Source organism: Stenella coeruleoalba, assembly GCF_951394435.1.
Source record: "Stenella coeruleoalba genome assembly, chromosome: 3".
Taxonomy (NCBI): domain Eukaryota; kingdom Metazoa; phylum Chordata; class Mammalia; order Artiodactyla; family Delphinidae; genus Stenella; species Stenella coeruleoalba.
In genome coordinates this window covers 131,142,214-131,168,454 of record NC_137148.1, presented here as the reverse complement: position 1 = coordinate 131,168,454, position 26,241 = coordinate 131,142,214, and the positions used below count along the sequence as shown (strand labels likewise).

General features: G+C 39.2%; 1 protein-coding gene across 20 annotated transcripts in view; it reads right to left on the bottom strand.

Annotated features, from left to right (window-relative positions):
- Positions 1-26,241, bottom strand: part of SGCD (sarcoglycan delta) — a 1,717,585-nt gene that overhangs the window by 844,211 nt on the left and 847,133 nt on the right. For all 20 annotated transcript variants that reach the window (XR_013827577.1, XM_079916704.1, XM_079916702.1 and 17 more), the window contains 2 exons: positions 23,446-23,530; positions 16,454-16,610 (listed from right to left, as the gene is read on the bottom strand). The gene's annotated coding sequence lies outside the window, so the exon portion shown is untranslated. The remainder of the gene's footprint in view (positions 1-16,453; positions 16,611-23,445; positions 23,531-26,241) is intronic.

Genomic DNA, 26,241 nt, shown 5'->3' with positions numbered 1-26,241 from the left:
AGATATTATTTACATGTACTTCTGTATCAACTAGTTCAATCATTTACTTCTCATCAAAACTGATTTCTTAGTAGGCAAGCTGTGATGGGTTTTCTCCTTCACATAATTTCCCCCAAAGATTTTCTAGTGTTATCAACAGGAACAGATTTCACTCTGAAGTTATAATCAAAATGGTCTATACAACCGTTAGCATAACATACAAATCTACCTATATCTCTTTTTTCAGTGTTGTCTAACGCCATGTTCCCATGACAACTTCTCCCATAAGCACACTAAGCTTTGCTCTGGTCCTCAAACGCATGGAGCTTTTCCATAACCCCATGTCCTTGCTTGTCTCTCCATGTTTCTCTGCCTAGAATGTCCCTCAATTCTCCTTCAGGCAAGCTCTAGCAAGTCATTCAAAGCATAGATCAAATATCACCTTTTCTGGTAATATCTTTCCTGTCTCCCCTAATTTGGTTGTCTCCTCAACAGCCGTTTCCAATTTCTCTCTTCTCTGCCAGTCTCCCATTTCAGAAGCTAAAAATTAGATACTTATCTTCCCAGTTTCCTCTGCAGCTTGAGGTAGTTATGTGACCCAGTTCTAGCCAATGAGACATGAACAGTACCTGCGTAGAGGCATCTAGGGGCAATTTTCCATCCTAAGAAAAAGTGTTAAGAGAACTCCTTCACTGACCACCCTGGTTGCTTGTCTTCTTTGAAAGCAACCTTATGAGCCTGTGATTTCTGAGCCCGAGGTGCCGTTCTGCAACTCTGAGAAGAGATTGCTAAAATGGTGAGGGTGGCAGAGACGAAGTATGGGAAGAATGCATCTTGATGATACCATGTTGAATACAGTACCAACCCTGAGATCATCTATCAACAAGGCCTGAATTATCTAAGCATTATTGGTTATCTGCTTCTTAGAGAATCTAACGGATATGCCTAACCAGGGGAAATATCTTATGATCTCTCTCTCACGGCATCTATGCATATTGTGTTGGTATAACATCTTTTCAAATGTGTGCCTCATTTAAAAGACTGTAAAGAGATAACAAGCACTGGCAAGAATGTAGAGGTAAAAGAAACCTTGTGAACTGTTTTTGGGAATGTAAATGGGCTCATTCACGCTGGAAAACAGTATAGAGGTTCCTCAAAAACTTAAAACTAGAACTACCATATGATCCAGCAATTTCACTTATGGATATACATCCAAAGGAAATAAAAAGAGAATACTGAAGAGATATCTGCACTCCTATGTTCACTGCAACATTATTCACAATGGATTAGAAATAGAAACAACCTAAGTGTCCATCAACAAACATACGTAATATACGTGTATGCGTAATGGACTATTATTCAGCCACAGGAAAGAAGGAAATCCTGCTATTTGTGACAACATGGATGGACTTTGAGGGCGTTATGTTAAGTGAAGTAAGTCAGACAGAGAAAGTCAAATATTGTATGATATCACTTTTACATGGCATCTTAAAAAGCTGAACTCATAAAAACAGAGAGTAGAATAATGGTTACCAGAGGCTGGGGGCTGGGCAGGGGGTGGTGGGAGAATTGGGAAGACAGTGTTCTTGCAAGGGTAAAAACTTGCAACTAGTAGATATGTAAGTCCTGGAGATATAATGCACAGCATAGTGATCATAGACAACAATAATGTACTATATTTGTATTATAAACATCAAAGTTGCCAGGAGCCTAGATCTTAATTGTTCACACCACAAAAAAAGAAAAAGAAAATTATGTGGAGATATAGAGGTGTTACCACTACACTACAGTGGTAATCATATTGCAATATATGGATCAAATCAACATACTGTACACCTTAAACTTATATTGGGTTGGCCAAAAAGTTCGTTCGAGTTTTTCCACAACATCCTATGGAAAAACCCGAACAGACTTTTTGGCCAACCCAATACAATGTTATATGCCAATTATATCTCAATAAAAATAAATTTAAAAAAAAAGACTGTAAACTCCCCATCCCCTAGGATCATCAGATCAACCAAAGAGCAGAAAATATATATATATATATATATATATATATATAAAAGTCTGTTGAATAAATAAATGGATGAATAAACAAATAGACGAATCAACAAGCAAATACAGAGGCATAAGAAAAGAATCAGATGCTGTTCATATCACTTTTACTACTCTATTCTTTTTTTTTTCTTTTTTTCAGATTCTCTATTAAAGAAAAGTGTTCTCCAAGTTGTAGCTTACAGTGGTTCCGGCATCTTCTGATATTCACCTGGAACATCAGGGACTATTCACCCACAGGTTAACTGCTCAAAAGTATCCCTGGCACAAATTTCTTAAACATTAGCAACTGAGAAGAGAACAGGAGGAAAAGGTGATGATATAAAGTTTCAATGGAACAGGTTTCAGAATTGAATTTTAAGAGTCCAAAGCAATAGTATCAAGATGGGATTTGTGTTCTTTTATCGACCTACCAATTTGTCTATCCAGAATTTATTGAGCATCTGCTATGTATTGTGTATTATGTTATGGGCTAGCTGCTAGTGATTCTGCACGATTCAGATAGATATGAACCTTGCCCTCACAGAACTAGGAAAGGCACCATACATCATTATCAGCATTTTGTTCAAATGCATATTTGAATAACAATATGTAGTTTTGCTGAAAATTGCTTTCAAAAGGAAACAAAGAGTCATACATGTGATAGGATATTGAACCCAGAAAAAAAAATTCTTCTAGATTATCAAAAATACTGATACTCATACTGTCTGCATCCCACATGTTAGGTTTGGGGGTTATTTTTTTCCCCCAAACATGACTTTATGTGATGGATGGGAGGAAAGATCCTGCCTCCTAGGCTGGCAAACCCCACAGTGACCCTTGAGGCATCTCCGAAGACCCTGGGACTCAAAGGACCATAGGTTGAAAATGACAAATTTATTCCAATTCCTTAATTTCAAAAGCAGGACAGGAAAGTCCCAAAGTCTAGAATGTTCAAGTGAACACCCCTAACCGGCAACAGAGCTGGAACTAGAACCCAGATGCTTTGCCTCTCCTTTCCAGCACATTCTCTCCTATCCCATGATCCACTGATCTATACTGAAAGCCAAGAGAAATTTGGTAAAGGACTAAGGATCTAGATGTTTTTCTGGAACATATTAATGTATCACAAGAAAAAAGGAGTGGAATGAAGGAAAACCCATCAGCTTGGGGAAAATAGAGGGTTCATTTTGTCTCACCAGATAAGGCAAAGTGTGAGAGAAACAGTGTGTTTAGGTCAAAGGCCATACCTCTCAGACAATGGCTGTAGGTCAGTTCTCTCATGGAAGCGGGGAAGTTTAACTAGAGCGATGTCAACGTTTTTCATTTTCTGGGCTCTGTGAGGCCTCACGCTGCCTATTACTCCCCGAGATATACCACTTTATACTCGCTTCCTTGCAACGTGCTCCTGCTTTGCTGTATAAAAGCCGAAAGGGGAAGTAATCTCTAAATGGGTCTGCATCCCACAGAGCATTCACTTAGATGACATTCAAATCTGTTTTTCAGGTTTTTTTGGTGCCATTACAAGAAATCATATAGTCATTACACTTCAAATTTGACAGTTCTTTCACAGCAAGAAAGGCAGAAATTAGGTCCAAATGTATTTATAAAAATGCAAGGTTTCACTTACCACCAGGACATCTGTGCAGACTGAAAGATGACAGCAGATTCGGATGTCTGCACTATTGTCATTTCATGAACCCCCAACCACGGATCGCCAAGCTCAAATATTTTAAATTCAAACAATAAGCCCATTAAAGAGAATTTTCAAATACTATCTCTCCCTCCAGTTATTCAAAGAAGTCCATTTAATTCACTTAGTAATCACATTTCAGAATGAAAGAGAAACTTTTGCTAAGAACAGGTTTTGAAAATGTATTTGAAGACAGAGGACCCAATCAGGCAGCACTTAATTAATCAGATCTCAAAACTGCCCTCAGAGCGTTGCTACCTGTGAACTGAACACAGAATGTCAATCCTACTTGGGAAAAGTATCCACTCATGTGGACAGTGCTCTTGCACCTTATTCTGTAGGGGTAGGAAGACTATGTTCCTGTAAAGCTTCAAAGGTCTTGTAGCCCCTTTATGCCTCCAATGGCAGTAGACAGACAGGAGGGAATCCATGAGCTTGGATAAGACTCGGCTTCTGCTGACTCTTGCCTCTATGTAGTGACCTCAGCACCTGAGATCGTACCTCCCCAGGCCCTTTATATCCTGAATAGGAGGCAGGAGGGAAGCCCCTTATTCTCAAAGTGCCCTGACTCAGGCTGCCTTGCCTCCATCTTTAGGGTTCAAAAGGGCAACCAAATCCTCAAACTCTCAATACTCATGCTTTCATCTACTTCCATCTGACCCAAGTCCAGCAGCATGAATCTCTGTTTACATCTCACTATGCCTTTATCCCTGTTTACATCTGTCACCATAAGAAGCCCCCTACTCTCAAGTCCTCCCTTCGTCTCCTAATTAATCCCCAGAAGTAGTGCGGACATATGTCCCAGGTTGTCATGGATGGAGAAAAGCATACAACCATGATCTCAGTAAATTCTACTGTAGAAATCTCAAGGACCCTCAGCACAGCAAGGCAAACATTCTATATTTCCCTTCATGATAACTCGCTAACCTTCCTGGACAGTGATTTATTTCTCAACATGTTTCACTCTTAAAGCCGTCAACACTTCCTTTTCCATCCTCACTGGTAGCTGATAGACCTTGCCTACTATGTCCCTGAAAAACCAAACAAAAAAAAAACCCTGAAACAACTGGAACAATTGGAAGAGAATTTCCACAGAAAGCCATCTCACTTTTCCCTCAAATTCTATCCTCATTCTACAAGGACATAATCATATCCTTTACCTCCCCTCCTGCTGCAAGAGAAAAACTGCTTGTATTTCTAAGGTCAATGCATTACACTTGTGTACTAGATCCAATCCCCTCCCACCTACTCAAGGACACAACTCCAGCAATTCTTCCTTCTGATTTCAATTTCTTCCTGTCTGTTGGATCAATTCCATCAGCATACGAAAACACGCTGTTATATCAGTAATGTTTTCTTTTAATCGCTTAAGCCCACTTCCCTTTCCAGCTACTACTTCCCTTTCCAGCAAAACTCTTAAAAGTTGTCTCTACTGTTGTCTCCAATTCTTGCCCTCCCATTTTCTCTTAAATCCCATCAAGCTTTCAATTCTTTCCCTATTGGTTAATGGCTCCCACATTCAGGAATCCTAAAGTCAATTCTCAGTCACCATAAAACTTGACCTATTAGCAGCATTTGACACTAACTGACATCCTGTCTTACTGAAACACTGGAAGGGTTTTGTGTGAAAGATCAGAAGTTCAGTTCAGTTTTGGACAAGTAACATTTCAGATGTATACGATTAGACAGCCAAGGGGAGACATTACGTAAGCAGTCTGGAGTTCAGGGGATGGGTCCAGGCTGGAGATCAGAAGGAGGGAGTCATCAGCATGTAGACCTGTGATAAAAACCATGAAACTGAAGAGAGCCCTAAGGAAGTGAGCAAAAATCCAAGCACGGCTCAGGGGAAAAGGGAGTAGTCAGACAACCCAGTAATCCACAGCTCAAAGACATGTGGACATAATGGGAAAGGAGACTATGCAGAGCCTTGTAGGAATGGTGAGAACTTTGGGAAGTCAATCAAGGGTCAGATGCAGAAACGTTTTTTGTTTTTTTTTTGGTGGTGCGCGGGCCTCTCACCGCTGTGGCCTCTCCCGTTGCGGAGCACAGGCCCTGGATGCGCAGGTCCAGCAGCCATGGCTCACGGGCCCAGCCGCTCCGCGGCATGTGGGATCCTCCCGGACCGGGGCACGAACCCGCATCCCCTGCATCAGCAGATGGACTCCCAACCACTGCGCCACCAGGGAAGCCCTGCAGAAACGTTTTACTTACCAGAGATCCACAGGGGCTTGGGGAAGGCAGGTTGGCCAAGTGAGGCCCCTCATGTATAAGAAATAGAAGGGAAGAGAGCATCATACTTCCCAGGATTTGCACATGGTTGGGTGAATCAAGGGAAGGGAGCAAGTCTTAGGGAGGTGGATGAGATGGGAGTAAGGGAGAGACAGAGGAATAGGGAAATATGTGTGATCTCTGGCCTGGAACCTCTAAGAATCTATATGAAACTTATCAGGATACAGAATGTTCAGTATGAATGGACTTTTTAATGGAAATTGTAGAAATGTCAGATTCTGTCTGGCCATAATGTATGTCTAAGAGGGAAAAGGCCATAAGGAGGCAGAACTATTGGAATAAAAGAAGCGCAAGTGAAGTCTGACAATCCCAGGTGGAACTGGGTAGGGGATAGGGTTTGAGCTGGCCCAGGCCTTGAAATGGAGTCAGGCCAAGGGCAAGGAGGCTCACACGGTATTCCAGTTCCACGTACATTATCTTATTTAATACTCACCTGTGTCTATGATGTTTGAACCAGTGTCCCATTTTACAGATAAAGAAAAAATTAATGAAGTCATGTTAAGTTGCCCTTATTCCTCTGGCTAATGTGTGGTCTGCTGGGACTCAAATCCAAGCTTTCTGAACCACGGAGACCTATCTATGCCTCTCTTTCATTATTCCTCTCTCTGATAAATGATCCTAGTAATCAAATGCAAAAAAAAAAAAAAAATGGAGTCAACTGTTCTTATAATTCAACTCCATCATGCTGAGTAGCCAGAGAATCATAGAGTTAAGGTTTCAGCATCATTCATCTCAACATCTGGAAGACTGAATTCTTTTTCATTGTTTTATTCCATACGTTAGGGACACTTTAGTTTACAGTTGGTGACATCCAGACCATAAATATGTATTATTTGACCTAAATATTTTCCTTTTTCAAAGTGAACTAGTTGCTAAGCCTTAAAAAATCAAAAGAATTTATACAAATACCCCACATTCTAGGCCATCTTGACAAATCAGAAGGTGGGGCTATACAAAACCTGCATTCCCAAAGGGCAACGATTGCCTGGAGCTGAATCTCTAGTCTTTACACGCTGCAGGTGTCCTCCACCCACCTGTCCACTCCCTGGAACACCAACTACTTCACTCTTTCCTGACCTGCCTAGCCCCTGTAAGCATCCAAGTTTGTCATTCCGGCCTAGATCCAAGACAGATTCTATGTCTACCTCATTCTTCCAATAAACTCAAAATACAATTCAAAATAAGCAATGACCCATATGCAAACGTAAGTGAGCTGACTCATCTTAGAGTCCCCTAAGCAAATGTATCTCCTATAGGGGAAATAATACACATTAGGGTATTACCTCTTTTCATAGATTACTTCTATAATTCTCAAGAGAAACACAAGAAGCAGATGTAGGTCCCCATTCTGTCACCACAGTTTCTCCATTATTAAAAGCAGGGGAAAACATGTTTGAGGAGTTTTCTCTTGTTAACTAGAAAAACACAGGTGGGCCTTGCATGAAGTGGATCATGCCGTACCACTGGGGTGACTAAAGGGGTTATAGTTCTTAGCGCTTCTCCAATATGGGAATTCTGTGGGCATCGGCAGTCAACCGAAACATCGTTTATCTGCTAGACACGGAGCATGTAGGCCAAAGAACCTAAGGTTAGCTAGGAGCACTGTCATAATTGTTTTCATGTCTATTTTGCTGGACAAAATAAGAGGGTGACCAGATAATAGCTCAGCAAACTAATATTGAAAACAAAACACTCTTAAAATTATTTTCTTCGGGAATTTGGCAACTCCTTTACTGCGTTTATAGTTATCATCACTAGCAGGATGAAAAAAAGGGGGGACATGAGTACTATTTTTGCATAAATTGGAGTATAGGCAGTTTAATAAGCCCACCCCCTCATTTTACAAAGAAGAAAAACTGAGGTCCAAGGAGACAGACATTTACTAGCCAAGACGACTCAGCTCTTTAAGACAGAGCTCAAAAGTTCTATTTCACTTTTAGCCACAAGGAACAGAAAGGACAGACTTGGGCTGAGTGAGTGGTGACCAGACTGAGAGGCATACATGAGAAATAAAGAAAAACTGAGCTGGGCTTCCAGAATAGAAGTCTCCAAGAACTGGTTTTATATCCAGAGTCCATCTAGGGCCATCAGCAGTAAGGGTTTGAAGACCTCTGCTCACCAATATTATTCCCCACATATTAACTTTTCTCTTTTCTCTTCCAACATGAGTCTTAATCCTCCACAGGATATTTGTTGTTTGGGGTGATATCTAGCAACCTTTTCTCATGCTTTTGGGACACCCTAGGCTTTTGGGAATTCCCCTCCTGCACGGTGAGCAGACATACGAGGCTGATAACCATGTTGTTCTGCCAGTGGTATGGATATATGACCTAAGCTAGGCCAACTGGACTCTTTCTCTACCATCAACACCACCCCAGATGATACATCTTGACCTGAGTGATGCCAAGATGGGAAACCATAGGTTGGGGCTCATTCCTACCCACGGCGAACACAGCCTTGGTAAGACCATTAGTTCTTGCTATCCCATGGCTACTCCACAGTTTCCCTGTGTCCTTTCCTCTTTCGAGCCTGGTTCTCCATCCTTCTATTTTGTGAACTTTTACATCCCTCCAACAAATCACTTGTCTTTTTAAGCTTGGCCACACCAGGTTTCCCGAATCCAAAGAACCTATGCCAGTCAATTGTGTCGGAGGTTTGTCTGTCTCCACAGAGCTTCCGCTCATTCACGGCGCTTGTTCTCTGATAGCTTTAGCTTGCCCATGGCTCATCGTGGTTTTCTGAGCCTTCACTACATAGCCACGATTAGGAGATCTTAATGTAAGTAAGAGGGAGTGTTTCTTAAACATGCCTTTCCATCTGTGTCATCCATGAATCCGAAATCAGGAGATGGGGCCCAAGAATGTGCATTTTAATATGAATTCCAACTGATTCTGATGTCGGTTGTCCCTAAAATATGCTGTTCTATATCAAAAACTCTCAACATTTGCTCCCACTTGGATGACTACCTTCTTCTCTCAGTATTTCGTAGCTCACATTTGTGAGAGAAAAAGTCTGTTTGGCCCCAGTCCTCTTCACGTGCCAGGTCCAACCAGTCTGTGGAATGGTTCAGGTGACCACTCTCTGTGCACTGGCCATGAGATTTGGGGGAGAGTGAGGAACAGAGTCAAGCAGTTCACACCAAGCTGGCCCTGAAGTAGGGTCTGTGGTACAGTTTTCCTCACCAGAGGCTATGAGTGACAGGCAATGCATTTGATGCTACAAGATCCCTGAGCGAGGAAGCAGGTTCCTGCCTACCTTTCCAGTACTCCTTCCTCCAGCCACCCACCATTTAGAAGGCCTTTCTGACTTGATTCATCCTTTGAAAATAACATCCAAGGTTTAAAGAAATGTGTTTAAATGAACTATTTACCTACCCAGGAGGTACAGACCTCTAATGAATAACTGGAAGGCTGATTCCTTAAACATCCATATTCTCTTGCTAATCACTTTAATTACCACCTTCTGAATCTTCTATGCAGCAAAAACTCAAAGAACCCCACCTCTCCAGAGAATGGTAACGCTTTCCTGTGGAGCCCTAAACTTCTTTCTAGAAAACTAGGTCTTAGCGTACTAGAGTAGGTCTCATTTTTAAGGAAACATACGACCAAAAATGCCCAAACTTCCAAAAATCACATATGAGAAAGGAATCATTCTCATTTTAAGAAATTAAGACCAAAAAATATCTACTTCGGGAATTTATTTAAACAGTCTCTAGGTAGGTGAGCTCATTTACTAGCTTCTTTCTGCATCTAATGGGCCAGGTACTCAGCTAGGAACACAAGATGCCTAAGATAAGTTAAGTTCCTTGCCTTTCAGGAACCGACGGCTTAGCGGTGGAGACAGATATAAAAAAAGAATAGATAATACACAAGGAGAATTAATGAACCAATGTATGAATACAGTGTTATGAGACTGTATTATAAAGAAACCAGTCGTTCTGTGATTAGAGGAGTTGGGAAAGAGAAAAGACAGGCGTCTGAACAGGGTCTGAGAGGATCAGCAAGGTAACCAGATGAGGAGAGTGGAGGCTGATTAAGACAGACTCAAGAGTCTGTGCAAAGGTACAGAAATGAAGGAGAGAATCAAGGTCTTAAGACTGGATGACAAGGGTGGAATTGGGAAGATTTGTTGTGAAGGACAGATATGTTTCATAAATGGAGAACCACTGAAAGTTTGTCATCTACTGAAAGTTTTAGAAAAGTAACTTTGAGAGGAGGAGAGTGGATGGGTTGAGGAGGGAGAAGCTGGGGGCACAGGACCAGAGAGAAAATTGCCTTAGGATCACAAGAGAGATCTGCAGGAACGGGGATGGAGAGGAGGGAACTATTCCAGAGCTATTTCAGAGACACAATGGACTGAATTTGCTTACAGAGTTTCACAGCTGTCAGCAGCATAAGCTTTGGCGTCAGATGAACCTGAAGATAAACTGGGGCTCAGCCACCCACTAACTGTGTAACGTGACACCAGTCATCTCATCTCTCTGAGCGTCACTTTCCTCATCTTTAAAATGAAGATCGTGTTACTGAGAGGATTAAACAAGCTAATGGTGTAAAGCACTTGGTATAAATTAAAGCCTAGCATAGAATAAATGCTTCACATTCACCAAATGCCGGTACGATTACTATCATTATTGTAACAAATATTCTAATGAATAACTGATTGAAAGAGATGGCAGAGGAGGGCGTCAGAAATCACTATCGCACCTGCAAGTCTGGTAAATAAAAATGTCATTAACCATTAACAGAGCTAGGCAATAACTATAAGAGCAAGCATTTACTGCGAATTTAACATATGCCTGGCAGTGTTCTGAGAGGTTCACATACACAAATCTCCTTCAATCCTTACAAGAATCCCAGCTATTATTATCCGCCCGCCCTTTACAGAGGCAAAAACTGAAGCACAGAGAAGTTGAGTAGCTGGAGTCACACAGCTAATAAGTAAAGGAACGTAGACACTTTGATTCAAGAGCCTGAAAGTGCACGGAGAAGGCAAGGGAAGTTCTGGGATGGGGTAAAGGGACCTTGGTGAAGAGAGAGGTAGTATTAGCTAGCTGGAGTTTTTAACATGCTCAGAAACACTGAAATGGAATAACGTAGTAGTAAAGTGGGAAAGGCAGGTGTGTTCATAAATCATTTTTCTACTCAAAAGAAAGACCGAGGAACAGAGAACTTGAGATAGTAAAGCATGAAGAGCTATTGCTAGCAGAAGATTAATCAGAAAGGCAGAAGTGCCTGAAAAATGACTTTGCAAGGCAGAGAGAAAATACGACTGGAATAATACAAGCTTGATTTCTGTGCACACTTCTCAGGAAGCGATCCATGTGTGAAGGAGAGAGGCATACGTGTCACGCCATTCTCCCGGCATTTACATCCCCAATGTCAGCTGTGAGATTCACATGCCTTGTGTGGTTCCGTGAACAGTGCTGTCTCAATGAAATAAAAGGGAAACCACGACTTTTCCTGTTGAGGCTGCCCATCAGGAGATCTCAGATGGCAGAGAAAGGAAGAATGTGGCTTCCCCACCAAGGGCTTCAGGGAGATCTACAGCCAGCATGCCCCGTCGGGTTCTGAATGAGAGAGCTCACTTGACAGTCGCTTCTGAGGGGAAGAACCTGAACCAGTGAGTCCTTCTAATGAACACTCCCTGACAGAAGGCTGCAGGGAAGGTGGAATCAGCTGCTAGTGCCTGAAGCTTGCCTTATAAATCCCTCCCCATCCTAAATGCATCACTAAGCTTGATTGCCCAAGCACTTTCCTTCCATCCTGTGCATGACAGCATCCTTTTCTAACTACCCTGGGTTCCTGGAATGCTTTCCCCTAGAGAAGATAACATCGGGGTAATCTGCCTGACCCTCTCTGAGGCTGCATGCTAGTGCACACACGCCCCTCTCTAGTCTAGTCTGTGCCAAATCAACCCAATTCTCTGGTTCTGATTGGACAAGGGATAGACATGTGACCCAAGGTCTATCAATCAGCTTCTCTCATCTGGGAATTTAGAATCTCTGAATGGTTTGAGCTAATACTGTCTGGGAGCTAAGGACACCATTGGGGGGAGCCTCTTTTTGCTGTAGAATGATTGATGCAGAAAGCAGACACACAGAGAGCTCCAGACCCTCCTTCCAGTCCCTTCCAAGGCCTAGCTGAGCTTCCTGCTTTAAAATTTTATGAAATAACCCTGTATTTTTCCAATAAATTACTTTTTTTGGATTAAATTAGTTGGAATCAGTATCTGTTACTTGTAACCTAAACAGCCGCCACTAAGATATGCAATAAAGAAATTTATATAAATGCAATATTGCTGGAAATTTCACTCTCCAGAAACCCAAGATAAGGTAGAAGTGAGCCCTCTCTCTCTGCAACAAATTTTTAGGCAAAAATAACAATGATGACGAAAACCGGAATTCTTTATACTTTTCCAAGTGTGTGTACTAGTTTATGTTATTTAATCAGGACCGTTGGTATGGCATTTCAGACTCTGCTAGTAGATGGTGAAACTGAAGCACAGAAAAATACCCTCATTCACCCAACTTTTTTTGCATTCCTGGATCTTCCATGTAGTCATGTTTGGAATAATTGGTTTGAAACTTTATAGTGTTATTTGAGGTCGATATTTGAGATGGACCGATCACTGATTATGAAAGGCTCATCACCACTTGATCTTTTCTTTTTTAAAAGTAATATAGCTAAAGTCCTCTGAACCTACTTACAGTGAAAATAACATATTCAACTTTACCTTTTGGAGAGTGGCTGTTTATGCTGTTAAACACCAGAGTTGGTATTTAATATGCAAGATTACTGGCTGTACAAAGTTCAAAGTATGAAAAATAAGCATTCTGTTCATAACATACCTGCAAGAGCACAAGAATGTATGCATCGTGTTATCACTATCATTTTTTACTTTGATCATATCTAGACATGATACTGTACCTCCTAACTCGATAATCTGTTATGTTTTCAAGTAGTTTCTCTCCACCTATCAACTGCCCTTCCCCTCTCCCCACTCACTTCTCTGGACTTCTGTAACACCTGATTTTTTAAAAAAATATTTATTTGGGCTGTGCCAGGTCTTAGTTGTGACACGCAAGATCTTCACTGAGGCATGCATGCGGGATCTAGTTCCCTGACCGGGGATCAAACCCGGGCCCCCTGAATTGGGACTGCAGAATCTTACCCAGTGGACCACCAGGGAAGTTCTTGTAACACCTGATTTTTGATGCTTGCTTATATTGCAACAAATATCATATTGCATTAACATCCATTCAGCTCTACTAGGCTGGGAACTTGTTGAAGGTAGGGAATTTATCCTTTGTCTCTGTATTCTCAGCCCCTAGTACAACATCTAGTTCATGAGCAATTATTAACTATTTGACGGATGTTAAGTGAGCATATATCTCAAGGACAAAGAGTATGTCACTTTAGACTCTGTGGGTATCAATTCGTGTTTATTAACTAAGCACATACTCTTTCCCTCATGACATGCATTTATGCTCAATGCTATGGGGAGGAGAAAGTTGAGGAAAAAGCATACAACATTATTCTTACTGCGATGAAGGTTACAGAGAAAGTACTTATACAAAACGTCATGACTATTTTTTCCAGCTCTACTGAGCTATGACTGACAAATAAAAAATGTATATACTTAGAGGCCTACAATGTGATATTTTGATAAAGATATACATTGTGAAATGATTACCACCATCAAGCTAATCAACATATCTATCACTTCACACAATTACTCTTGTGTGTATGTGTATGTGGTGAGAACATTTGCGATTTACTGTCTTAGCAAATTCCAAGTACACATTACTATTCACAATAGTCCCCACGCTGCACATTAGGTCTCCAGAACGTATTCATCTTATAAATGAAAGCCTGTACCTTTTGAAACATGTCACGACTACTGTCATCATCATTGTCATCATCAACTTATTTATCGATCATTTATTATATATCAGGCATTCTGTTAAGTTCTTTACATGCATTATTTCATTTAATTATCACAAGCCCTTATATAAGAAGTGCTATTACCAAGCCCACTATACAGATTAAGAAACTGAGGTTCACAAAGTTTTAAGTTATTTGCTCAAGATCACAATACGTGACAGACTAGAACTGTGAACTCAAGTCTGCCTATCTTTAGAGTTAATACCTAACTAGATGCCAGAAAGAACTACACCAACTCTAACGGTAGAAAGAGTACAGAGAAGGGAGAGTGGGATGAAGCAGGATTTTAAAAAAACAACCCTTCATAGATCTCAGAATCTTTCAACCTGAGCATCCTTATTTGGACTTAGGCGTATTGTAAAACTGCAGAACTTCTAAGTAATCTCTCTTAAGAAAAGCCCTTAAGTAGTGGTACACAACAGTCTCTATAGAAGTTGAAAGCTTGATGATGACCCAAATTTACTGCCAAAGGTTAAATTGGAAGGCTCCCAGCCATCATGACAGAGAATGGGGCAGGCCTTGTGTGGGATTTATTGTTCCCGTGGAGAGCAGAAGCCCCGGCACCACTAATCAGATCATACATCAGCAGAGTGATTTCTGTTGACTCTTCTAGACACACAGAAGGACAAACAAGTGGCTTGAAAGTAAACGGAAGCAGAGTCTCTCAAGCTCCCTCATCCCGCACAGGAGAGCTATGAATCACCTTGGTAAAGGATTCATCATCTTTAGCTGTCACCTGGGTCATAACAGAAGTGTTAAGCTGTTTGCAAGACGGCTTGTATCAGAGATACAAAAGGAAGAAGCCAAGAAGAATAGGGCAATAACAACATCCAAAAAGGATTAATGAGAGTGAATTCCCTTAATGGGCACGTTTACATCATGTGATTGGAGAGAGTGCTGAATCGAGAGCTGAGAAATCTGAATTCTACTCTCAGTTCTGCCACGAATTATCCCATAGAATTTTGTTGAAATGCTCTGAGCCTTCAGTTCCCTATTTATTAAATAAGTGGTTGGCTGATGAACGCTTTAGTTCTTAATTTAACTGGTATTGATTACAGGTGGAAATGTCATTTATGGAAATTGTGTAGGTTGAAAATCAGTGAAGTCAGACAAAGACAAATACTGATATCATATGATATCGCTTATATGTGAAATCTAAAAAATGGTACAAATGAACCTATTGACAAAACAGAAATAGAGTCACAGATGTAAAAAAAAAAAATATGGTTCCCATGGGGTAAGGCGGAGGAGGGATAAATTGGGAGATTGGGATTGACATATACACACTACTATATATAAAATAGGTAACTAATAAGCACCTACTGTATAGCACAGGGAACACTACTCAATACTCTGTAATGACCTATGTGGGAATAGAATCTAAAAAAGAGTGGATATATGTACAACTGACTCACTTTGCTGTACAGCAGAAACTAACACAACATTGTAAATCAACTATACTCTGATAAAAATTAATTTTAAAGAAGTCAGGACATGGGTTCCAGGCTGACTGCCCAGTTGAAAAATTCCCTTCCCCTCTCTGAGCCTCAGTTTCCCCATCTCTAAACCATTTTATTAAATGGTCTCCAAAGCTTCTTTTAGCTATAGAGGTCTTTGAATCTGTATTTTTTTAATCTCACAATACTAACTTTAGGAAATAACAAAAGTGATCTTTTTGCCTCTAAGAGGAAGGAATACTTTCTGCTCACCCAGGAGTCAAATACAAGTAAAATTCTGAAATAAAAACAGTAGAAGGATACGTCAGGCTCTGACAACACTAACAAATCTATGTCCTTAACCGCAGGGGAAACGTACGGGCTAGATTTTTACAGGCAGAAACAGAAAGAACATTTCCAAAACTTTCCTGGTGAGAATACAAATGCAAATGCAGGTTTGCTAGCTGGAGTTCAGCTGTGTAGAGTCACAAGGTCAGAACTGCTGGTACAATTGTGTGGGTACAAACTCAGGCATACTGACAATGTAAATCATAACATTTCTTTATCCTACCATCTCCTCTCCCATAACACGGTGCCTTGAAATAGCGTGTGTGTGTATTAATGTGTTTAAAACATACCTAGATATCTCTGACTGACGGGTTTTGGCAGTGCCCTGTGACACATGCCAAGGGAGATACGTGTTAAAGGATCGAAGTGAATTTTCAAACAGCCTATTAAATAGCAAAATTCAAGATTGATGCACACACCACCATCTCCACATCTGTGGGAAACTCCATCCACTCAATACTGAAGTCAGAGTACAAGCTACTAAGACAATTCTGATTTCAAGAACATTCTTCCTAAGAATTTTGAAAGCAATGGTATCACTGGAAACTTTAGCGGTACTAGCGTTTATAGATACTTCTATGGGCCAGCCAGGCAGGATGCTAAGCACTTCTTAGGCATGTTCTCATTAAATCCTCACAACCGTCTACAGGGTAAATATGAACTTGCTCCCATTTTAAAGGTAAGAAAACTGAAACGCAGAGGTTAAGTTCTTTGCCTCAGGTCATACATACATTCAGCAGCAGGGCTGGCTTCTGAACTGAGGCGCAGCTAACTTCAGAGCTCTTAAATCTTGCATAGCTGCTGGTCTCTCAGAGCTCCTGTAGTTCTGTTTACTTGCTATACAAACATGAATGTGTTATGCAAAACTCCCCAATTCAGCTTTTCCAGCTAGAAAATGGAAACAAATACAATAATAAAATCTCTGTGTTTCTTACTATAAAGGACAACATAAAATATAAAAATATAAATTAAACCAAACTCTGCAATGCCTATGAGAGTACAGGCAAGCCAGTTTCCATTTTCACGCCTGAGTTTTCCAATCCATCAATTTGTTAAAACAACTGCCTGATTCTACAGAGATGTGTTGAGGGTGGCTTTTTTTTTTTTTTTTTTTTGGAGGGTGACTTTTTTAAATGTAAAAATTCCCTGGAAAATTGCAAAGGTATATACAATCTGTTTGCACTATTTTCAACACCATTTGAACATAATAAGATAAAATGTAGTAGTTGGAAAAGAAAAAAAAATCCTTTACTCCCTATATTTTATTTTAAAAATATCTTCCTTTACAACTATCTCATATGATGAGGGACTTTACAAGCCTGAAAGATTACTTTGCCAGAAGGGACATTTGCATCCAAAGGAAATTCTATGATTACTCAGTTGTTCTAATCACCCATCTTGGAGGGGACAACACTATCAACAGAAGTTGTCAAGAATGTTTTTTATCAGCATCATTTTGACCCTGTCAATGGTACAACCAGCAATGCCTAATTCACAAAGCAGTGAGCATTAGCACCCATTAGCGCCCACCTCCCAGATGGGAAGCATGAAGAATCCGGCTACACAAAAAGAGAAATCACTGTGGTGTACAAAATAAGCAGTTGACACTTTTAGAAATACAGTTTGCTGTCTGACATATTTCATTAAATACGTGTGATGAGTTTTAACCTTGAAGTTTATACATAATAGGAAAGTTGATCCTCAGAATGAAAAAAAAAAGTCTAGATTTTGTCTAAAACCTGGGTAATTTCTAGAGCAGGTAGGAAAAGATTGGTCAATTCAATCTGGCTAGCCTCCAGTACCAAATACTTAGAAAAAGTATTTGGTTATTTATTTCTAAGTTTTACATATGTGGTACATGATCATAGTTACTTCGTTCTGAGTACTGACTGTGTTTGGGCTCTGCTGTGTGAAATGCAAAATTTACTATTCTTAAAAACTTAGCTATAAAAATGCAAACTCAATTATATTTGTTAGTGGTCACAAACCAAAACCAAGTCAAACTTGCTAGAAGTAACAAAACTTAACATGTTCTTCAGCTTAAGATATAAAATAAGGCTGAGTTTTGAACTTGCTTCTTGCCTCTCCAAATGTAACAGAGTCCAGTTTTATATATATATTTTATATATAAATTTATTTATTTTATTTATTTATTTTTGTCTGCATTGGGTGTTCATTGCTGTGTGTGGGCTTTCTCTAGTTGCGGTAAGCGGGGGCTACTCTTCGTTGTGGTGCAGGGGCTTCTCATTGCAGTGGCTTCTATTGTTGTGGAGCACAGGCTCAGGCACATGGGCTTCAGCAGTTGTGGCTCGTGGGCTCTAGAGCGCAGGCTCAGTAGTTGTGGTGCACGGGCTTAGTTACTCCATGGCATGTGGGATCTTCCCGGACCAGGGCTTGAACCCGTGTCCCCTGCATTGGCAGGCACATTCTTAACCACTGCACCACCAGGGAAGTCCTATATATATTTTTCTTATATGTGACTATTTTAATTGTATTTGATCCGAAAATAGCACCCACAATTTTATATGGGTTAACAAGAATCTGAGTCCTATGCAACGTGTGACAGGCACCATTGGTTGGCAAATTTAACAGCCATTTCTCCCTTTCTTTCTTGCTAAGAAAATCCCAATTTGTTTACCCTCCACCAGGTGGAAACATCCTTCAGTGATGCTGGATTACTCCCTAGCTGCAGGGGGAAATCTTCATTACTCTAATCCAGGCAGAGTGGTTTTATTTTCCTTGCAAAAAATTGCTTCAGGCGTGGACTTGTGATGTAATGTTGACCAGTGAAATATAAAGCAACATCTGTTTGGGGACTTCCAGAAATATATTCCCATTCTGAATAAAGGAAAAAAACTGGATGTTCCAATTTTCTAACTGGTCACTGTTTTGTGGTTGTGACGCTTTGAACTGCTTTGAACTTGGCAGCCCACATAAGACGACAGGAAAATGGAAAAAAATCTGGGTCCGTGACAAGTCACTAAACTGCTGAATCAACCAACTTGGGAATCTATCTCTAGATTTCTTACAGAATGAGACAACAAATATTCTTGCAGCTGTCATTTAAAATTTTTTTTCCTGTTACTTGCCACCCAAAGCACTCTGACTACTATAAAAGTCCACCCCCAACACTAAAAATTCCAGTTCTGCCATAAGCCCAGGGATGAACATATACAGTCTTAAAATAATTCAGTCACCCACAGTAACGGCTTCCTCTGTGTCATATGGTTAGAGAAACATTTTTGTATCATAAGAGATATAGTGTTTTGGGGAATTTTACCTTGTCTGCTAAACAAACGGTGATTTTTACTTTATTAAGATATCAAGAAAGACAAGTGGCATCAGAAAGAGTTTGCTCTTAACATGTAAGTTCTACAAAATAACCCTTTTGTATAGTCATAATGCATATTATGAGAAGTCTTCAAGCAATAAAACCAAATTAACTTTATAGTACTTAATCACGGGTTTGTTTCCCAACCTTATTTAATTGTAGAATCCCCTTGTCTTTACATTAAACATATTAAGTGATCCAGCAGAATGAATGCTTCTCAAAACAACCTCGAGAAGCACTAATTTACACTAAGAGTTTTTACTTCAATACAACGGAACAAAATATATTGAAAAAATTCATCATTTAAGCTTCCCTAGCTGTAGTAAAATGTTTTCAAGTGAGAATAACTAACAACTATTGAATGCTTACTCTGGATGGGGCACTGTCAGAGCCCCTTTAACTCATGAATTGCAGATACTCGGTTGCAGAACCTCATTTAACCCATGAAGAAAAAGAGGCACAGAAAGACAAGAGGCCCTATTATCCTTTGACTTATAACACTCACACTCTTCACAGTTCCAGAAAAGGAAGAACTTTATCTTACACTTAACACTTATGAGCAAAATCCTATTGCTAGAAATGTGTTCCTTGCACTGACTGACATTGGCTACTGGTAACTTGGTAAACCCTCTTAGAATACCATGTGGGAATTCAGTGTCAACTAGCATCTGAAAACTTGGGCTGATGGCTCCAGGATGTGGCAGTGTTGATATGATCCGAAGACACTTCTAATTAAAAACACAGTTGTAGTTAATTAATCCTGACACAAACAGCTACAGTCTTCCTCTTAACAGCATTTGCATTTGTAGAAATCCTTTGGAGTTGTTTAGGTTTTAATTTTTTAAAGCCCATAAGGACCTTGGCACATCTTTCATGAATAAAAGAAAAGACAGTTGAAGTTTAAAAGGTTTCTAAGCATCTCAACACAGTGTGTTTCTTGAAGATTCGGAAGTATTCCAAAATGCTGAGTACACAGGGGGCATAAAGATAAACATTTGTCAGCTGGCTTCTACTGCTCCCTATTTTTCAATAGTCTTTCTAACCAGTAAATCCATTGCCTCAGAAATACATCTTAGTTAAGTACAGTGAAGATCATCAAATAAAGGTAGAATATCTATGTCCTTATAATGCCTTCAAGTATTTTAATAGCCTCTTGTCATTTGACTAGCAATCAAGTGATGAAATGTCTTTTAATACCCTAAGTAAACCTACACAGCCAAACACCATGATGGAGTTTGATGGAGCTGTAAGTACATTTCCCCATGTACTTCCATTAACATAAATAGACGTTGTCAAGGAAGAAAGACAGTTAAGTTTTAGATGAAGAAACTATAACTGTAACTCAAAAACAAATACATAAATTTTATTCTAGGTCAAAAGGCTTGGCTTAAGAGTGTATTATGTTTCAAGTTAAATTCTAATGTTCTCCTTCACACAAAATATTGTATTAAGGTACTTTAGGAGGCAGGTAAATAGCACATAAATATAACAATCACCTCCATTGACGCCTTTTTCTTTTCAATGTGTTTTGCATCTTTTTTGTTTTTAAAAAGTATGATACTGTTGCTAAAATGGGAAGACATACAGATGTTCTTGTACTGATGTCATTCTAAATAAAGAGGGAGATGTTTTGGAAAGCCTCAAAACATCTTTCAGAATTAAGCTGGAGGCTAGGGAAGGGGTAGAGGTTATCAGATCCAATTTGCAGATGATACCTGATATGTCTTCAACTTTTATTTGCTTATCAATCCTCAAAACATTAAAATGATGTGCATTCCTTCATAGCTACATCTCTACAATCCTAGCAGGCCCCCTGAAGTATCATCAATGTATAACACAAGTATCAATGTATAACACAAGCGTTGCTCACAGAAGTGAGTGTTAGGAGATCTTGCCCACTCCTCAGAAGGCTATGACAGAACTGTCACTGGACCACCAGACATCCTTGCCTCTGGGCTGGACAGCTGCCATTACAGCTTTGAAAAGTAAAAAAGCCATACCACTTTAAAAAAAAAAAAGTCAAGCCAACTTGAAAATCCAAATTCTGCTTAAAAATAACATACTGGTTTCTGAGAAACAGAAACACCTTTAAGGTGTTGCAGCTTGGCGGTAGGCAGTTGGAGACCTAGAGAAATATCACAAGTTTTGCAAGAGCCCTAAGAGCAAATGTACCAGGTTAAGTTTGAGATAAGTTTCCCAAGACAAATGCTCTGCAAACTGCTCTTTTCTATCAACCTCATTTATATTATTTTCTTTTTTTTAAAGATCTGTTGAGTTATAATCAACATACATTAAACAGCATATATTTCAAGGGTATGGTTTGATAACTTTCGACATATGTTCACACCTACAGAATCTCCACAATGAGGATGATGAATAAATCCATCAGACCCAATAGTTTCCTTATATCGCTCTTTAATCTCTTTCTCCTATGCCTCTCCAATCACCCTCTTCCAACCCAGACACCACTGACATGAACTATACACTGCTAGAAAGTTAACTTGTATTTTCTGGGATTTTACATACATGAAAATGAGTACATATAGTATGTACTCATTTTCTGTCTGGCTTCCTTCACTCAGCATAACCATTTTGAGATTCATCCATGATGCTACATGCATCGGCTGTTTTATTGTCAAGTAGTTTTCCATTGTATGGATTTCACAATTTGTTTATCCATTTATCTGTTGCTAGGTATCTTTGTTGTTTCCAGTTTGGGGCTATTACAAATAAAGCTCCAGGGAACATTCATGTATAGTTCTTTTGTGCGGACATATGCTTTCTTTATTCTTGGGTAAACACCTAGAAATACAGTGGCTGGGCCATAGGTTAAGGAATGTATGTTTAATTTCTTAGGAAACGATTAAACTGTTTTCCAAAGCAGCAGTACCATTTTGCATTCCCACCAGTTATATATGAGACCCAGTTGTTCCAGATACGCAAAAGCACTTGGTATTTTCAGGTTTTTTAATGTAAGTTTTCTAGGGGATGTGCCTATCTCCGTGTGGTTTAAATGCACATTTCCACAATGAAAATGATGTTGAGCATCTTTTCATGTGCTTATCTTCCATTTGTGTATGTTCTTTGGTGGAACATCTGTTTAAATCTGTACCCCATTTCCATTGGGTTACTTTTCTTCTTATTGAGTTACATAAGTTCTTTACATAGTCTAGATACAGTCCTTTGTTTGCTATCTGTTTGGCAAGTATTTTATCCCAGTCTGTATCCTGCATTTTCGGTTTTTTTTAACTGTGCTTCTAAAAGAGCAAAAACAATTTTTTCCTTTACAGTTTTTTTGCTTTTTGTGTCTTGTTAAAAATCTTTGACAAACCCCAAATCACTAAGCTTTTTCTCCTATTCTTCAAGAAGTTTCTACAAATCCAATAGTTTGTGTTGTTGCTGCTGTTATTTTTAATATATATATGTCCTCACACTATGGTAAAAACTGCTCTTTCCTTTCTTTCATATCTTCATGAACACCCATTCCCTACAATTGAGTAAGGCCAGAAGGTGTTGTTCATTTTTTATTACATGAGGAGTGCGCTTATCCCCTTCTTTTGAAAAACTAATTCAGAATAAGAAAAGAGTGTGCAACACTGTATAAAGAGTGTACGGTCATAAAAATTACTGTTGAATTCCAAGAAACCTCCTGCTGATATGAGCGATGGTGTAAACGTTCAAAGAAGTCTAGGGTATAGTGCATTGTTTCCTTAAAGTGTGTTGGGACTATATAAAAATTGATCCTGGCTGAAAAGAAAGAAGATTTCAAAGATTAAAAATAGATGCCATGGGGGCTTCCCTGGTGGCGCAGTGGTTGAGAGTCCGCCTGCCGATTCAGGGGACGCGGGTTCATGCCCCGGTCCGGGAAGATCCCACATGCCGCGGAGCAGCTGGGCCCGTGAGACGTGGCCGCTGAGCCTGAGCGTCCAGAGCCTGTGCTCCACAACGAGAGAGGCCACAACAGTAGGAGGCCCGCGTACCGCAAAAAAAAAAAAAAATGATGCCATTTTCAATCTTCTGAGACAGTATTTACAACTGAAGACTAAATACTTTAAAACTTTGGATAAGTTGCTTCCTGCCTTCCTTTAAGAAGTATTTTTCCCCTGGTGAGTTATGACATTATAACTGCAAAGTGGTGTGCTTTCTTAACTTTTTAAGAGGTATGCACTTACTGAAATATAAATATTATGTGTTTATTCTGTTCATAATAATTTTTCAAAGCAAAATGGAGGCAAATGATTTAAAATAGGAAAGAATAGTACTTCAATTAAATTCAACAAAATGTTGGTTTCCTACTATGTGTATAACCAAACAAAGTACCAATGTTGGCCATGAAGAGACAGAAAGTGGAATAATAAATGAAATCTGTCATTTAAAATATTAACTACTTACGGGTGTCCTATTAGTTGAAAAGATGTATAACCTCATGTAATCCACACCTAATGAAGAGGTCAGGATATGCAGAGATGATTTGTGCCTGGAGGGAACAGAAAAAAATCATTTATATCAAGAAGTGGTAGAGAATAAGGATTAACAGAGCATGGTTAGTTTAGGCATTATCTCAAAAGAAACTCTAAGACAAGGAGGCCAAATAAAGAGTTCTTTTATCAGATGCAAAGTGTGAATGACGAGTATGCATGGCAACTCCGTGAGTCATTGTGCTAGAGCCTGGATTGAGAAGGATGGAGGAATACGATTAAAAACTGTCCTTAGAACATTAGCCAAACAATAGTAGGAAGAATGGCTCAGAGAGAAGAAGAAATAAAGAAAAAAATACACTTGCATGTATATTTTGCATGGAGGGTGACCAGGCTAGGTAGGAAGGTCCAGTGGAAATTTTAAAAAAAAAGGGCGAATCAGAGCTATTTTAAGGAATGATGCACTGTGCTTCACTATATGTTCCATGATTATTAGGAGCCACATTTTCCTTATTCGTCCTTACATTCCCAGAAGCTGGCACTATGAAGTAATGAATAAATGAATATTATTTCTACCTTAAGAACACTATTGTTCTTAATCCACAATTACAGTCATAGAGTTCAACATTCCCCTCTTAATAATTGATAGAACAGGTAGACAGAGAATTGGTAATGCTACAGAAGACATGAATAACACTATCAACCAACTTGACCTAATTGATATTTATAGAATACCCCACACAACGACAGCAGAATACATACACTCAAGTGCACACAAAATATGTACCAAGATTGGCTATATATGGGCCATAAAAAAGTCTGAATGAAGTTAAAGGTATTTAAATGATACAAAGGTTATTTTCTGACCAAGGCAGAATTCGATCAGAAAGCAGTAACAGAAAGATAACTGAAAATTCCTTCAAATATTTGGAAACTAAATAACATACTTCTAAATAAGTTTTGGTTAAAAAAGAAATCAAAAAAGAAATTTAAAAAGTAGTTTTAACTGGATGAAAATAAAAACATATATCAAAATTTGTGGGATGCATCTAAAATATAACTGAGAGGGAAATCTAACACTGAACGCCTATATCAGCAAACAAGAAAGGTCTTAAATCAATGACCTCAGATTTCATCATAATAAACTAGAGAAAATAATAGCAAGTAATACCCAAAGTCAGCAGAAGAAGGGAAATAATAAGAAAATAAATTTTAAAAGGGCAGAAATTAATAAAGCAGAAAAAAATAAAGAAATAGAGATAAGAAAATCAAAACTGGTTTGTTAAGAACATAAGTAAAATTGAAAAATCCCTAACTAGACTGACGAAGAAAAAAAAGGGATGACAGTTTATTATCTTGATTGTGGTGATGGTTTCATGAGTGCATACAGATATATGTCAGAACTTAACAAATTATACACTTTAAATACATGTATCTTATTGTGTCAATTATACGCCTCAATAAAGCTTTAAAAAAAGAAAGAAGTATTGTCTTAATAAAGGTCTCAAATGCCTTATATTTCATATCATGTCTTAGTACCAACTAAAAATGTTAAATCCTCATATAGCTTTTTTATTTTCTAGAGAATTCATGTGATCATGTGAAACAGTTGTGGCTAGTGAGATGTGAGTAGAAGTATCTTGGGTTCTGGGGAAAGCCCTTACTTTACAAATAAAACTGAAATATATCCAACTAGGACAGTCCCTCACTCCAACTCTTGCTTCTACTTTGAAGCTACACATGGTGTCTGGAAGTGTAGCAACCATCCCCTGACTCTGACAAGCAGCTAAATCAATGCCAGTCACCACCTCTCTATCCGATGCTACTAATATGAGAACAACACAGCTTAAATGTTAATTTCACTGTTTGTCAGGCTGTATTTGCAGGAAGATACTTACAGATACACTTCCCATATTCTTATGGAGAAGAACGTAGCCCTTGCCCATCCTTCCTGACTTATCAGTGTGCTAATAACACTCTTCTACATCTCTACCAGAAATTTACTCCCCTGATTCTCTTTCTGAATCTTTCTGGTCATTTTTTCAGTAAGTCTTAACAAACTACAAAGGTATTCTTGAGAACCCTTGGTATTCTTTCACCGAGCTCTGAAAGTTTAAAAGTAATTCAATGGTCAATAAACACATAAAATATGCTCAACAACATTAGCCACCGGGGAAATGCAAACAAAACCACAACGAGATCCCACTTCACATGCACTAGGATGGCTATAATCCAAAAGACAGATAATATTAAGTGTTGACAAGGATATGGAGAATGGGACCCTATATTGCTGGCAAGAGTATTAAATGGTGCAGCCAGTTTGGAAAACAGTGTTGAACATGGAGTTATCATTTGACTCTGCAACTAAACTCCTAGGAAACAAAAACGTACATCCACACAAAAGCTTGTATACAAATGTTCATAACAGTATTATTCACAGTAGGCAAAGGAAGAAACAACTCAAATGTCAATCAACTCATGAATGTACATATAAAAAGTGTTCTATCCACACAATGGAGTATTATTCAGCCATGGAGATGAATGCAGTACTGATATCTGTTAAAACACATTTGAACCTTGAAAACATCATGCTAAGTGGAAGAAGCTAGTTACAAGAGACCTCACATTGTATGACTCCATTTATGTAAAATATCTAGAACAGGCAAATCTACAGAGATATAAAGTAGATTAGTGGTTGTCAGAGGCTGGGAGGAGGAGGGTAATGGGGAGTGATTGCTAATAGATTTGGGGTTTCTTTTTTGGGGTAATG